Here is a 15,802-nt window from a genome sequence, read left to right on the forward strand (position 1 = left end):
GCAGAGAAGGACGGCAACTGCTTCCTTGGGTTGATTGACAGCCATTCCAAGTGGATAGAGGTAGCACACATGAGATCCACAACTGCTCAAAGCACTATTGACCAAATGAGACTTTGGTTTGCGGCATATGGATTGCCAGAGGAAGTTGTTTCAGACAACGGGCCCCAATTCATTTCCCAGGATTTCACCAATTTCCGTAAACAGAATGGAGTTAAACAAACACTGGTACCTCCGTACCATCCATCTTCTAATGGGGCAACAGAGCGCACAGTGCAGATCCTGAAACAAGCATTACGTAAACATGCTGAAAGTGTGAGAAGAGGTGGTAAAAAGCGTTCGCTGAAACATCAACTGGCCAATTGTTTGTTCCAGTACAGAAACACTCCTCATTCAGTGACAGGAGTGACACCATCGGAACTGTTTTTGAAATGCAAACCTCGCACCAAGTTCAGCGTGCTCCTGCCAAACATGGAAGATCACATCCAGGACCAGCAAGGGAAGCAGCAGCGAGAACTGTCACCACGTGACTCTGTGAATGTGCGAAATACCCGGGGAGGAGCGGAGAAGTGGGTCCCAGGTACAGTGATAAGAAGGTTGGGACCACTCACCTACCTTGTAAGAGTTGGTGGCCAACTGTGCTATTTTCACATTGATCACCTCCTGCAGACGCAGCGTTTGAATTCTGAAGAGGTTTTTGATGATGCGGATCCTGAGGAGTTGCCGGCTCAAATGGCAGTTCCAGTATCAGTACCAAGTACTCCATCTCCCTCACCGAGTACCAGTGTTCCAGCAACAACTCTGGAACAACCCGCTCAAATTCCAGACCCTGTTGCAGACCCAGTTCCTGAGTCCCCAACTCGACAGTCTCCAGCAGCTCCAGAGCCAGTTTCTAAGTCTCCAGTGAAGATCCCTGTTGCAGTAGCAGAGACTGGACCACCACCACCGATGCAACACCAGAGTGAGACAGTTCCAAGGAACTCGCCCGTGAGAGCTAAGCGCAGATACCCAGCCAGAGAGAGAAAAGCCCCAGATAGGCATAACTTGTGACTTTAAGAACATTCTTAATCTTGGGACTCAATCTGCTCTTAGCAGAGACATTTGTTTTGTTGATATCAGGAAGATCCAAGTTTGTTTATTTGCATGTATCCTTGTGCTGCTAGGTTTTGAGACAAACATATTAGAAGGGGAGGAAGTGTAATGTATTGGTCAGCGGCATTGTACGCATGCTCAATAAAGGGCGGACCTGGGTTCTTGTATGGCCGCCATGTTGAAATGTAGTGTGTTGTTAGCTTGTGTTTTCATCTGGCCTAATCAGCCATATAAGAGACCATCCAAAGATTTCTCTATATTTAACACAGATCGAATAGAGCACCTAGCAAAGAAGACAAATCTGACAGTAAAGGAAACTTCGGTGTGGTTAAAGCATCTGAATGGTGTCAGACAAAGAAGAGTAGAAGGTGCTTAAAAGGCAGCAGCAACGAAAGCAGCAAAGAAGTGCAGGAAAAACCCACGAGTAATAACCAATTTTTTTCAGGTAAGCCTAAACAGGCTCTTACATTAAAGTTAGTTTACACAAATTTAGGCTATTCAGGTTCTTATAGGTTCTTATTTAGGAATGAACATTTATTTGTTTGTCTCATGAGAGAATCGCTTTCAGGTGTTGATCGCGATGTTTCGACTTAATACCAGGGTCGTAACCAGGTATATTTTTTCATCGCTGTTCCCAAATTTTTTCTAAATTTTTTTTTCTTTTCCCCAATTGCATTTTTTTTTTTTTTTTTTTTTTCTTTTTTCTTTTCTTTTTTCTTCCCGGCTTTTTCTTCCCCCCCACTCCCCTCAATACTGCTAGACCTGCTAGTCTTCATCAGGCAATGAGGTCGATTGTTTACGCCTCCTATTTATGGCACATTGGATCGCTGCTATTGGTGCAGTTCGATCCTCATTATTATTCTGATGTGTGTGTGTCCACAGAACTGGGACACTGCATGTGAGACAGAACCCAACCTAACCAGAAGCCACAGAACAAGGCCACAGCACAAGAGCCGTGAACCCTGCAGCCACAAAACTGCGAGCCAGAACCGAAGCTTACTAGAAGCCACGAAACTGGGACACTGCACATGAGCCAGATCCAAAGCTAACTGGCAGCCACGAAACCAGGACACAGCACATGAGCCAGAACATTTCAGTTTATTTAAGCCTTTGCATCAGTAACTTTCGATTTTAAGAGCTCAAGCCTAGAGATACCAGCTCACATGGGCAAATTTCATCCGTTCTTGGATTACATGGGAATCTTGCAGGTTGTAGGATGACTTGAGAATGTTCTTATTAAGTATGAAGCAAAACATCCAATTATTCTACCCTATCATCAAGTGAAAGCGTCCATAGGACGGGTTTAAAGCACACATTTTTAGAAGTTTCAAAGATTTTAAATTTGGCATAGCCATTTTGTTATAGGTTTTATGGCTGTTGAAGGTCCAAAATTCAACTTCAAATATTAAACCGCGTTTGAAACGTGCCCAGACGATTTAACCTAACAGAACAGGTTGAAATAACACCTTTTTGGAAGTTTCAAAACTTTGGAATTTGATGCTGCTATTTGTGCCAGTTTTTTAGGGTGTGGAAGGTCCAAAGTTCAAATTCAAATATAAACGATGCAAAGTATTTATCAAGTACAAACCCAAACCTTAGCGAAATACAGCCGTAATACGTAGCTTATCATTTGGTGAAGCCATTTCCAAGCCAATTCATAAACACATAACAGCTACAATGAAAATTGTTACAGCTAACAATTTAATGCCTCGAAAGTAACTTTACACTGAGAAGCAACGTGCATTTCTTCCAAGATTAGTTAGCAGCATTTCAATTTAACTTTTTGTTTGTTCAAAAACATTTCAAAATCTAAAAATCATCATTAAGTGTTTTTGTATTAATAGATTAATGGATTAACAGTTTGAAATGTGGTATTATGTTTTATTATATAATTATGACAATTTCATTTGTTTTTGTCACCAATATTTAAGGTAATTACCTTGTTTGATTTTGCATGCAATACTGTGTGAATTAAAACTCGAGCAAATAAAGCTAGTTGTTGCAAAGAAGTTAGAGATAATATAAATGACTGAAAACGTGAATCCAAGAAAAATTATATCTTGTTCAAGTTAGCAGGTTCCACTTTATTTCAAAGTGTTTACATCATTCTCAATATGTAGTAATCCACCATTGCACAGCAAACCACGACAGGAGAAGTAATTTATTACCCTATTTTTTTAATATATTCAAATCATCTGCGGCAGGTGTGGACCACAGACCTTCGTTGAATCAACTGCGGCACCGCAGACGGCCGACCATGGGCCACGATGCAGGAAAATTTATATCTCATCACTTTATAAATTCAAATTAATTATGGCATTAATTGGCATCAAGTGTTTACATCATTCTCACTACTTCTCACAATCCACCATTGCACAGCAGACCATGACAGAAGAAATTATTCAATTACCCTATTTTTTAGTCTATTCAAATCATGAAATTCCGTCAAGGCCTTGGCAAAAGGCTGGTACAGATATGTTCTGCTTTGACGGGCTTAAGTGCCTGATTACAGTTGATTATTACTCCTCTTTCTTCGAGGCGGATAAGCTTTACATGACAGACTCCAGGACTGTTATTGCAAAGTTGAAAATGCATTTTAGTCGTCATAGAACTCCAGAGGAAGTAATCTCCGACAACGGACCACACTGTTCTTCCTTTGAGGTTGCAAAGTTTGCAAATGACTGGCACTTTCAACACATTACATCCTCTCAGTGCTATCCCCAAAGTAATGGAAAGGTCGAGAGTGCTGTGAAAATCTGTGAGAACCTTATGAAGAAGGCAGCATGTCGAAAGTTTGACCCATACCTTGTTCTTCTAGACTATTGCAACACGCCCACAGAAATTGGTTCGTACCCAGCACAAAGGCTGTTCAGCAGAAGAACACACAGTTTGCTACCGCTGTCAAGTAAAAACTAAAGCCTAACACACTTCTCCCACAAGCTGTCCAAGAAAAGCTGATTGACTCTAAAAAAAATTTTTTATTAACTGGAATTTTTTTGTTGACAATTTTTGGTTTAAAATTTTGGAACTCATTTTCTCCACCTATTGTCCTACCATCATTTGAGCCACTGCGATCATTGCCACAAGCAGATCCCCATCTGTTGTAAAACCTGCAGCTGAACCTTCGCCTGTTGTGAAACCTGCAGCTAAACCACCGTCTGTTCTGAGCAGAGCATGTGGAACTTGCATCCATTCCTACTGTTACAAGGAGTGGTAGTATTAAAGAACCACCACCCCGTTTTCAGGACTTTACTACTTAGACCTGTTAGATATTTTTTTTGGAACTTTCATTCATTGTTGAACATGTACACTGTTGTTGTCTTTTATTACTAAGGAACTCAGTCGCTTTTTTGAGACACTTTTTTACAAACGGGAAGATGTTGCGATACTGTCCCGAAGTTGTATGGTAAAATAAAACAAAAAAATACAAAATAGTCTCCCTTGCGATCCTCATGTTGTTTGCGTTGTGTTCGTATATTTCACAATACTGGTCTCCTATTTCAATTACATTTGTCAATCATCTACTGAATATAATATTCCTTTGTAACGCAGTCACGACAGTTCCGGTCAATATTTAAGCTTTGCACGTGACTTAGATTGTTATGTAACCGTGCTCAGGTGGTCTTGTTCGTCAGCCATTAAAAGTTGTTGTGTTTGCTTTGCCTTGTGTTTTTTGCTTGGCCTTATATTGATCGTAAGAGTTGTAGTGGATGTGCGGATTTAACCGTGGATGATCCGGATTTAACCAACAGTAAAAGAGAACGACGCCATTACACTCGTGTACATTTAATCATCACATCTCCAGTGTCATGCTGGGTAATATATACATGGGGGGTGGGGAGGGTAAGGCTTAAGTAACAAACACTACATTCCTCCTTTCTTCGAATAACTCGTTGTGTTGGAAGGCAACAAAAACAGAATAAAACCTAACCAACTTTATACGCATGCAAATGTCTCTGAATGTCTTTTCCTGAACTAACAAAGGCTCAACATTTTAAAACTGACATAAGTACAAATGTAACACAACACTAATAGTTCCAGTTCAGTTCAAAGTTCCAGTTCACATCTGGATCTAAAAGTTCTACCCTGGGACCAACTGAACGCAGCCTAGAACATAATCTTGAAATTTAGAGGGTACTCTCTTGACTCTTGACGGGCGTAGGGTAGTAACATCACTTTGTTCCATGACATGTTTGTTTTCCACTGGTTTGTCTTCGCTTGTTGTTCCAGAAGTAACAGGTTCACTAAACTCTCGGCTTGGTGAAGTTTGTGTTGCTCTCTGAGCCTCCGAAACATCTGATGACTTACTGGTGGCTGGTAATACATCATTATCACGCTCGAGATACTTTTTCACATGGGTCACATTCCGACGGTACTGTACACCATCAGCCTCGACAAGAACACTATTGCCATTCTTCTGAACAACTGTAAAGGGAGACTGTTTGAATGGTGTTGACAGTTTGTTTTCTTTCTCCTGTCTCAGTAACACCTTATCACCTTCTTGAATCTCGCTCTCACATGCATTTCTTCTGCTGTCTGCATACATCTTCCCTTTCTCTTTCCGCTCACTGTCACGATCTCTGACTTCATCTTCAATACTGAACTCTTGGAGTTGGGGTAGTTTGGTTCTGATGCGTCTTCCAAACAACAATTCGGCTGGGCTAACCCCCGTTGTAGAATGTGGTGTACTACGATACATCACTAAGAAGTTGTCCATCTCTGATTTCCAGTTGCGACCCTCTGCTTGAGCAATACGCAGGCGCTTCAGGATACTGCGGTTTTGTCTTTCGATTTCACCGTTGGCTTGTGGCCATAAGGGCGTGGTTTTCCTGTGTTCAATTCCGTTCTCCTCCAAGTATTTCTCGAAATAGTCACTGACAAACTGCGGTCCATTGTCAGTCCTTAGGGACAAAGGAAGACCGTGAGTGACGAAAATCTTGGACAGCATTGATACAATCTTCTCAGAGGTAGTCGATTTGGTAAATTCCATCTCGAAGAATCGGCTGTAGTAGTCCACCACGACAAAGACATAATCACCGGAAGGCAGTGGACCCAACAAGTCAGCCGCTAGGTGTTGCCACGGTGCAGAAGGCAACTCTGTACGTGACATCGGCTCAGGTTTAGATGGTTGTGAAACTAACTGACAGCCATGACAGGTCTTACAAGCTTTCTCCGCTTCTTTGTCGATGCCTGGCCACCACACTTTGGTTCGCAAACGTTGCTTCATTGATACAATTCCAGGATGACCTTCATGTGCCAACTTTAGTACTTGACCACGAAGTTGCTTTGGTACCACAATTCGAGTTCCACGAAGAACTAGCTTTCCAATTGCACTTAATTCGCCTCGCACAGGTAGGTACTCTTTGAATTCTATGGCATGCCACTTTCCATTCAAGAGACATTCTCGTACACTTTTCAGCTCTGGGTCATGTTCTGATGCTCTCTCGATTTCACGAGTTGTCAGGGCAACAGGCGTTGATTCTTGAGCTACCCACTTCACATACTCCTCTGTTTGGTCTTTGTCTCTTGGCGGCGTCACTGGTTGCAGAAGGCGTGACAAAGAATCTGCAATATTCTGGGGACCTGGGACGTATTTTACGGTAAATCTGTAAGGTTGCATTCTGAGAAGCCATCGCTCGATCCTAGCACAGGTCTTGGATTTAGGGGAGAAAATACATTCCAAAGGTTTGTGGTCAGTCATTAGTTCAAATTCAGCACCATACAAATAGGCATGAAATCTTTCGCAGGACCACACTATTGCCAAAACCTCTTTCTCCGTTTGAGAATACCGGCGTTCTGTATCGGACAAGCTTCGGCTTGCATAGCTAATAACTCGTTGCTCTTCCCCTTGCTGTTGGACTAGTACAGCTCCTAATCCTACAGGGCTTGCGTCAGCAATCACCTTAGTCGCGGCATTCTTATCAAAGTATCCAAGTGTCTCTGCACTGGACAGTCGCTTCTTCAACTCTTCAAATGACTTCTGTTGCTCCAGCTCCCCCGCGAAGGGTTCACCATTCTTTGTTAGCTGGCGGAGAGGTGCAGATACCGTTGCCAGGTCAGGAATAAAACGTGCAGTAAAATTGACCAGTCCCAGGAAGCTCCTCACTTCCGCAGCACTCGTTGGTTCCCGGGCGTCAACAACTGCCTTTACTTTAACATCCGCTGGACCAATTCCACGTGCTGACAACACATGGCCCATGAATTCCAAATGCGACATCTTAAATTGACACTTGTCGCGGTTCAATGTCAACCCCTTGCTGCTCAATACTCGGACCACATTCTCAAATCTTCTGTCATGCTCCTCCTCAGTGGCTGCATGCACGATCACATCATCAAGGATGTTATGGGCGCCATCACAATCTTGCAGAACTTGCTGGAGAACCTTCTGGTACATCTCAGGCGCACAACTTATACCGAACATGAGACGCTTGTATCGGTACAGTCCCTTATGTGTGCAAAATGTAGTGATATCTCTTGATTCAGGTGACAGCTCTATCTGATGGTAGGCAGAGTTGAGATCCAATTTGCTGAAAAACTTGCTCTGATTCAAATCTTGTAAAACTTCATCGATGGTGGGTATTGGGTAACGTTCCCGCTTTACTGCCATGTTGGCTTGACGCATATCGACACACAAACGGATGTCACCTGAGGGCTTGGGTACGACTACCACTGGTGATACCCACGAACTTGGACCACTCACTTTCTCAATTATGTCTAGCTTAACAAGTTCATCCAGTTTGTCACTCAGCTTATCGCGAAGGTGGTATGGAACTCGTCTAATTGGTTGTGCAATGGGTTGTACCTCTGAATCAATTGGGACTTTTAGCTGAAAATCCTTCAATTTGCCAATACCTTCACAACATCCGGGAAATTTTTCAAAAATGCTTGGTACCCCTTCTGCTCCATCTGTAGATACCTTTAGTGAGTTAACTTGAGGACCCAGCTTCAAAAATTCTAAGGCAATGGCAGTTTCTCGCCCAAGGAGGGCGTGTCCCTCATTTTCAATAACAACAAATTCAACCCCACTCAACACTCTCTCTCCAACAGACACTTCTGCAGTAAACGTGCCTGCAACTTGTAATGGCTGATTACTACCATATGCAAATAACTTCTTGGACACCTTGCTCGACACACACTCAACCTTATTTGCTTTGAGGTACTCCCACACATTACGACCTATGACATTGCAACTAGCACCCGAATCAATAATCATTGTTACTGGCAAACCTCCTATTTTCACAGAAATTTTGCCATCACTTGAAACATTACAATCGTCTGAAATGCCAAAGGCATATTCACAGTCATCACTCTGCTTATCTTCAGCTTCTACTTGCCTTACATGGTGAGGCGGACCATCCTTTCTTTTGGCATCTGGTCTACGTGGTCCTCTAGCTCCTCCACTTCCACGACCAGTGTTTTGTTTCTTCTTAGTTTTACACACAGCCTCAAAATGTCCAGTTCCTTTACACCATCTGCACTGTTTCCCTCTCGCTGGGCATCGGTGATCATTAGCTTTATGTCCCACATTTCCACAACAAAACATTTCACATTCCTTGTGCTCGCATCCCCTTTGTAATCAGACTTTCCACTCACACTATTCACCTCACTACTGACCTCGTCACTTGCTCCTTCGATTGAACGTGCCTGTTTCTCAGATTCTTCCATAGACCGGGCAATTTCTCTTAATTGTGGCAGTGTCAAGGCTCGACCTTTCTGAAGTAATTTTCGACGGAGTTCGTGTGACAAACACTTGCTAATCACTTGATCACGAATTTGTTCATCCACAGCAGCGCCGTCTCCAAATTCACAGGTTTGGGCTTTCTGTCTCAATCTGGCCACAAACTGTTCGATGGTTTCGTTGGCCAGTTGACTCGTCTCACGAAAACAAAGCCTTTCATACGGAACATTCGCTTGCGGTGGGTGACCCTATTCGGCGGAATGGCGGAATGACGGAACGGCACGCGGAATGGCGGAATGGCGGAATATCCTAAAACACGGAATGACGGAATATCCTAAAACGCGGAATGACGGAATATCCTAAAACGCGGAATGACGGAATATCCTAAAACGCGGAATTGTAAAACATTAAAAAAGAAACAACAACAGCAACAAAAACAAACAAACAAAGGGAACATTTGAACTACTAACTTTCTCAGACGCGATTATAAAGGCTAAGAATGTCGCTAATAATGATTCAGGTTCTTTAACTTGTGGATATTCGTTACGGTGACAGAGAAACCAAGTTGTTTACGAGAGGGGCTAGCAGTTGAAAACCAGTTAACACTTAATATATTCCTTAAAATGACGGGTTCTTTTTTATATCTTCTTAATCGTTCGAGGACGTCGATCTCGAGTCAGGATTTTGTGGTAGGATATCGAGCGATCAAGTGAGGATTTTGCTAATACAGAAGACGTTCTCGCCCCGTTCAAGACGATGAAACGTACAAAGCCGAGGTACGTAAACGAAGCCGTTATAAAGAAAATGAAAGGGCCTGAAATTTATTGAGTTCGTACTGAGAAATAATAATAAAAGGAAACCAAAAACAAGGGGTTTCCGGTTGGTCACCCATCCAAGTACTAACCCCGACCAACAGGGCTTAACTTCGGCGATCGGACGAGAGCTGACCAGTGCTTTCCTTGTGGTATCAGTCCCAGAGACGAGAAAAATCAGCTTAAAACAGTATAGGTCCAGTCATAGCACCGTTCAAAAGATCCATTACTTAACCAGGTATTTCTGTTCTCTATATTTGCATGACTCTTGTAACTTTTTTCTCGTCTCTGGGACTGATACCACAAGGAAAGCAGCTCTCGTCCGATCGCCGAAGTTAAGCCCTGTTGGTCGGGGTTAGTACTTGGATGGGTGACCAACCGGAAACCCCTTGTTTTTGGTTTCCTTTTATTATTATTTCTCAGTACGAACTCAATAAATTTCAGGCCCTTTCATTTTCTTTATAACGGCTTCGTTTACGTACCTCGGCTTTGTACGTTTCATCGTCTTGAACGGGGCGAGAACGTCTTCTGTATTAGCAAAATCCTCACTTGATCGCTCGATATCCTACCACAAAATCCTGACTCGAGATCGACGTCCTCGAACGATTAAGAAGATATAAAAAAGAACCCGTCATTTTAAGGAATATATTAAGTGTTAACTGGTTTTCAACTGCTAGCCCCTCTCGTAAACAACTTGGTTTCTCTGTCACCGTAACGAATATCCACAAGTTAAAGAACCTGAATCATTATTAGCGACATTTTTAGCCTTTATAATCGCGTCTGAGAAAGTTAGTAGTTCAAATGTTCCCTTTGTTTGTTTGTTTTTGTTGCTGTTGTTGTTTCTTTTTTAATGTTTTACAATTCCGCGTTTTAGGATATTCCGTCATTCCGCGTTTTAGGATATTCCGTCATTCCGCGTTTTAGGATATTCCGTCATTCCGTGTTTTAGGATATTCCGCCATTCCGCCATTCCGCGTGCCGTTCCGTCATTCCGCCATTCCGCCGAATAGGGTCACCCCTTGCGGTTTGAAATATTTATTCAAGGTCGCCTTTACTTTCTGATAACTATCTGTTCCTCCTTCTTCGTTCAACGTGAAATAAATATCTTGAACACTTAAACCAGCAGTATGCAGCAATAAAGCCTTCTTCTGATCGACATTCTTGACTCCTTTTCCCGCAGAATACAATTCAAAAGCTCGCAGCCATCTTTCCCAGCGTGCAGAAATACCAGCAGTTTCGGTACAGTCAAATGGCTTTAAACCTTGTGTATCGCTCAAATATACACTTGCCATCGCAGAGGAACTTTACCAACGACCGTCCTCGTCGCCAAAATGTAGTAGATGTGCGGATTTAACCGTGGATGATCCGGATTTAACCAACAGTAAAAGAGAACGACGCCATTACACTCGTGTACATTTAATCATCACATCTCCAGTGTCATGCTGGGTAATATATACATGGGGGGTGGGGAGGGTAAGGCTTAAGTAACAAACACTACAAGAGTAACTCTTAGGCAGAGTACTACGCTTATCAGTTGAGTATGCACCGAGGGAAGTTTCGCGCCCAAGTTTTACCGTTAAAATTCTGCTGTTGTCAGGGGCGACAGAACTAGTTTCCATTGGAAACATCTCGTGCTATTGACGTCAGCAGTCCCGTTCGCGCGAAAGTTGATTCACTGACAAGTGCGAAAAACATGGAGAGGTTAAATTCGAAAGGCAGAACCTTTATAAAGGGCTGTGCACTTTCGCGTGATCTACGAACATCGTTAGTAGATGAAATAGTTAGGAATGGTGGCGATATTAATACCGGCTACTTTCCTGGTAAATTTTCGGATGTGGCAAACGCTTTCAAAGTCAGTAAAAATACTGTGAAAAACGTGTGGCAGCGTCTACACACTGAACGTACCATTGAACCACGGCGGCATGGAGGAGGAAACACCTCTAATTTAACTCAAGGTGACTTGCAGTTTATTGAGACTGTCAAAAGAGAAAGGCCGACTTCATCACTAAGGGAAATTTACGACGGTTTGAACGAATTTGGTGACATTCCAAATGGAACTTCCATTTCTGCGATTTCGCGTGCATTGAACAACAATATGTTGTCTGGTTTGAAATATTCAAGGAAAAAAATTAGCACTGTTGCCCAAGAAAGATTTAGTGTAGAAAATATGGCATACACTCAAATGTTCATTGATTACCTTCATACCAAAGATCCCTTTAAGCTCAAGTTCTTCGACGAATGTGGTTTAAAATTACCTTTCCACGGTAAGCGATTGTATGGTCACGCACCAGTTGGAGAAAGATGCATAGAACTCTTGCGTTATCACGATTCACCTAATATAACAGTTAATCTTTTAGCTGGATTACACGGGGTAGAATATATGAATACAGTGCAAGGTGCATCGGATACCATCGAATTTCTTCGGTTTTTCGGTGAGGCTGGAAACGCAGCCAACATGGAAACAGGAAGACCGGCGCTTGAAGTAGGAGACATACTCGTGATGGACAACTGTGCTACTCACCATTTTGCAGGTGGGGAAGCATTACAGGAGTGGCTGAATGATCGAAACATTGAACTTGTCTACACCCCAACATACTCTCCTGATTTTAATCCAGTTGAGTTTGTTTTTAACAAAATGAGGACCGTGATGCGTTATGACCTTTGGGAAGTCACAAACGAAAACATTCAACTTGCTGCATTCGAAGCAGCACAAGACTACATAACTTCAAATGACATGGTAAATTTTTTCAGATATACTTCATACATTAATATTTAGTTTTTGACTGTTTCCGCAGAGTTGCTAGTCACAAAACTGTAATCCATTGATTTCATTTTAGTGCCGTTTATTGTCAACCCTGAAATTTACTGTATTTTAAGAACAGATGTCACAGGATTTAATTTCCCAAGTGATGTCTCAGTTAGTAAAAGGGTTAATAAATGATGTGAAAACTGTCTGTAATCAATGTTTTTCCTTTTTGAAATGAGTTCCATTCGTGTAATAATAATTACACATGTATCTTACAACAACAACTTAATTCAAACCTTCAAAAAGTGGATTAAATATTTCTGATAAGAACTCAACATTTTGTAAACAAGAGGTATTTTTAGCGACAACTTTATTACCGGAAATTCTTATTTCATTGTTTCCGTAAATTCGCCGATTGAAGTACTCGCCAAATTTATAACTTTTGTCAGTAGAAAGCAAGGAAAGCTGATTAAAAGCGTCTTCTTTCTTCAGGCTGTCGGCGAATCGGTTCCAAAACAAGTTGTCGCTAAAAATAGTAACAGAAACCATTCGGTCTTCTATGTGAAAAAGTTTGTTTTGATAAACACGGTTTTGGGTCCTTGAATTACTGTGAATTAACTTAATTAATTTTAATTTTTAAAGATTGAAACTGTTGTTACAAATAAAAACGCAAACGTTCACACATCTGGATGTTGTACTACAAGATATATTAAATTCCCGATAAACCGCGACGGGAATGTAAACAATCGGAAGCAATGTGAACAAATTCCGACCAACAAAACGAGAACGTAACCTGACAGCTGACCTGAACATTTATAACGATTTAACATAGGCTAGGGTTTCACAAATAATGCATGTTAAGGTCAATATTCTTGCACATCATTTGTTTTTTCGTTGAAGTTCTATGAGGGCATTCGCCGCATCCTCTTCTCTCTGAGATGATTCGGGTTCGACAGTAGGTGATTTCCAGCCCTGAGCGGGTACATACATGCCAGAGTAATCATTTTCTCTACAGGGGGATACAAAATCAGCTGTCGCCAATACATCGCTTGATTGTTCGTTATTGAATTCCTCTTGCAGACGAACTGCTAGTCTGAAATCAGATTCTTCCATCTCTGACAAAAATGGCGAACTTAAAAACGTGGAGGAAGTATTTGCAGCCGATGAACTGCGTCGAGGAAATTTGATGGAATATTCTTCCTCCAAAACTCGCTTCTTTGGGTTCACAAATCTTTCCCTGTTGTGAGGTTGGTGTGACGATTTCATTTCGTGTTCTTGGACTGCTTCTCTCAATAACTGCGTTATACTGTGCCTTGGAGGTAGCTTTCCGTTGCATTTCTTCTGAAGTAGCGCTATGTGTTTATTGAGAAGCGCCCAGTTTTTTACACCGTTAACAATGTATCTATCTGGCTCAGAAGCGACGATATCAGCCTCAATCTTTCTAGCAAAGGAATCTTCAACACATTTGTAAGCTTTAAGTTTGTTGTTGTAGTCGCTTTGGAGATTTGCTAATTCAGTCTCGCATTTAGTTACCTGCTGTGATAACTTTCGTCTTGCAGCTTTGTCAGTGGGATGCTTATCAATAATTCCACACAACATTACGGATGAACAATCGTCTCCATCACAGTTTCTCCTAGTGTGACCTATCTTCAAATGGCATTTCCCACAGACGGAAAGAGGACCGGAGTTATGTAACTCTGCTTTTGATAATTCCCTTTCAAAGTTGTCCTTTTGGACTTTGGCATTTTCTAACGCCTTTGTCGCACTTTCAACACTTGCAAGTTTTTTCGATAGCATCCGATCCACAGGGTTAAGGTCTGTGCCTGACAGCGCAGCGTTTTGTGCAGGAATAGTGTTTACAAACTTGAAACTGTTCCCTGTACATGTTTCAGCAGCAGGTGACGGCATGAATGAAGATGTGCTCGTATCATACCGGACTTTAGTGCTTGATGAACTCGCTCGAGACGGGCCAGCTTGAACTGGGGAACCGAGAACCCCAGCCTTCAGTTTAATTCTTTTAAATTCTCTTTCTGGAACAGTTCTTGCGCTCTGCCAAAATTCCTGAAAGCCTCGCTCGTCGTTGTTGTTTAGATTGATCCAATTATCCTCGTCGTCTAAGTACCGGATTCTCATATTATATTCATTCAGGAAGTTCAGACTTGGGCATCGACCCGTTATGTCTTGCACCAGTGTCTGAAAAGAGTAATGGCCTGAGTTCACAAAAGCTGTTGGCACCATAAAACTGATCCATTTTTGTTCTTCCGATCTTTGTGCTCCAGTATATTCCACTTTCACCTGATACTCCGCCATCTTTCTCGAAGAATCTGGAAGTTCGGTTTTGCGCGCACAGCAGACTGATGACGTCAATAGCACGAGATGTTTCCAATGGAAACTAGTTCTGTCGCCCCTGACAACAGCAGAGTTTTAACGGTAAAACTTGGGCGCGAAACTTCCCTCGGTGCATACTCAACTGATAAGCGTAGTAACTTTTAGCCATAGTTAAGGTGTCTCGATACAGTTTTTCTGGGCCATAACCTACAATTTGCAATTGGCCTTTAAGCGACCTAACCTGACTCGGATTGATATGAAAATTACACCATATATTGGTTTAAGATTAATGTCGGATTTAATATATTTTTTAACATAATAGATATTTCGATGGCAACAATAAACAAAAAGCTATACATCAGCAAAATCTATACATGGGAACCCCCTTGCTGATCATCATTAGGGACCTTAAGATACCCTGGACGAAGCCTAGGACGACGGCAACCGGAACTAAATTCGCAAGTTCTTAAATTAAATTTGCATAAATTTCACGCCACTTGACGGCCTCCACCTCAGGCGTGGCGGCGACGAAGGTTATTTTGGCGGCCTCTCAGAAAGGTGAGTCATTTTTCCGACTTTTTGCCTTTAAATAACATGTTTTGCACAAAAATTGCAAACAGTATTATAAGGAAATAGATTTCTAAACTGTTTGGTTAAATTTCGTTTTCAGAATTCAGTTTTTGCGAGCATACAGAGGGTTTTCGTGCGAGCGTCAAGTCTTCAGGAAGGCATCCGAAAGCAGGTAAATCTGGGTGAATTTCCTCGCGCGGGTATCGCTTAATCTTTTATTTTAACCTTGATTTTTATCGTGTGAAACTAACCAGGGCCAGGTTAGAACCCCTCTAGAAAATGATTTTACGGTATTTGTATTATTTTGCATCGTCTCTCTTCGACTCGTGTTTTATGATTGTTTTGACAAAAATGGCGCCAAAGGTTTGATTGAAATTCTACTTTCTCTTCCTTTAGTATGTCAATGGAATGGACAAACAACCACGACATACTCCTTTGTCACGCTTACGCCATGTTGGATTGAAAACCAGGCTAGCCGTGCATCATTTGAATTTCCAAGGTGGCGCACTATCATTGTTGTGTTCCTTTGTGTAACAACGACCAACGTAAATCATCTGCTACCGGAAAGGCTGGACAGCT

The 15,802-nt window shown here is 42.0% G+C and overlaps 2 long non-coding RNA genes across 2 annotated transcripts in view; both read left to right on the forward strand.

The window, feature by feature from the left end:
• LOC144659509 (uncharacterized) overlaps nt 1-15,802 on the forward strand; it is a 152,684-nt gene that overhangs the window by 129,626 nt on the left and 7,256 nt on the right. The gene's annotated exons all lie outside the window — the stretch shown is intronic.
• Nucleotides 14,857-15,652, forward strand: LOC144659398 (uncharacterized). The gene is made up of 3 exons (XR_013571883.1): nt 14,857-15,211; nt 15,324-15,405; nt 15,620-15,652. It is a non-coding gene; the product is annotated as an uncharacterized LOC144659398 (long non-coding RNA).

The sequence above is a fragment of the Oculina patagonica genome, chromosome 7, assembly GCF_052425735.1.
Source record: "Oculina patagonica isolate OP01 chromosome 7, crgOcupat, whole genome shotgun sequence".
Taxonomy (NCBI): Eukaryota; Metazoa; Cnidaria; class Anthozoa; order Scleractinia; family Oculinidae; genus Oculina; species Oculina patagonica.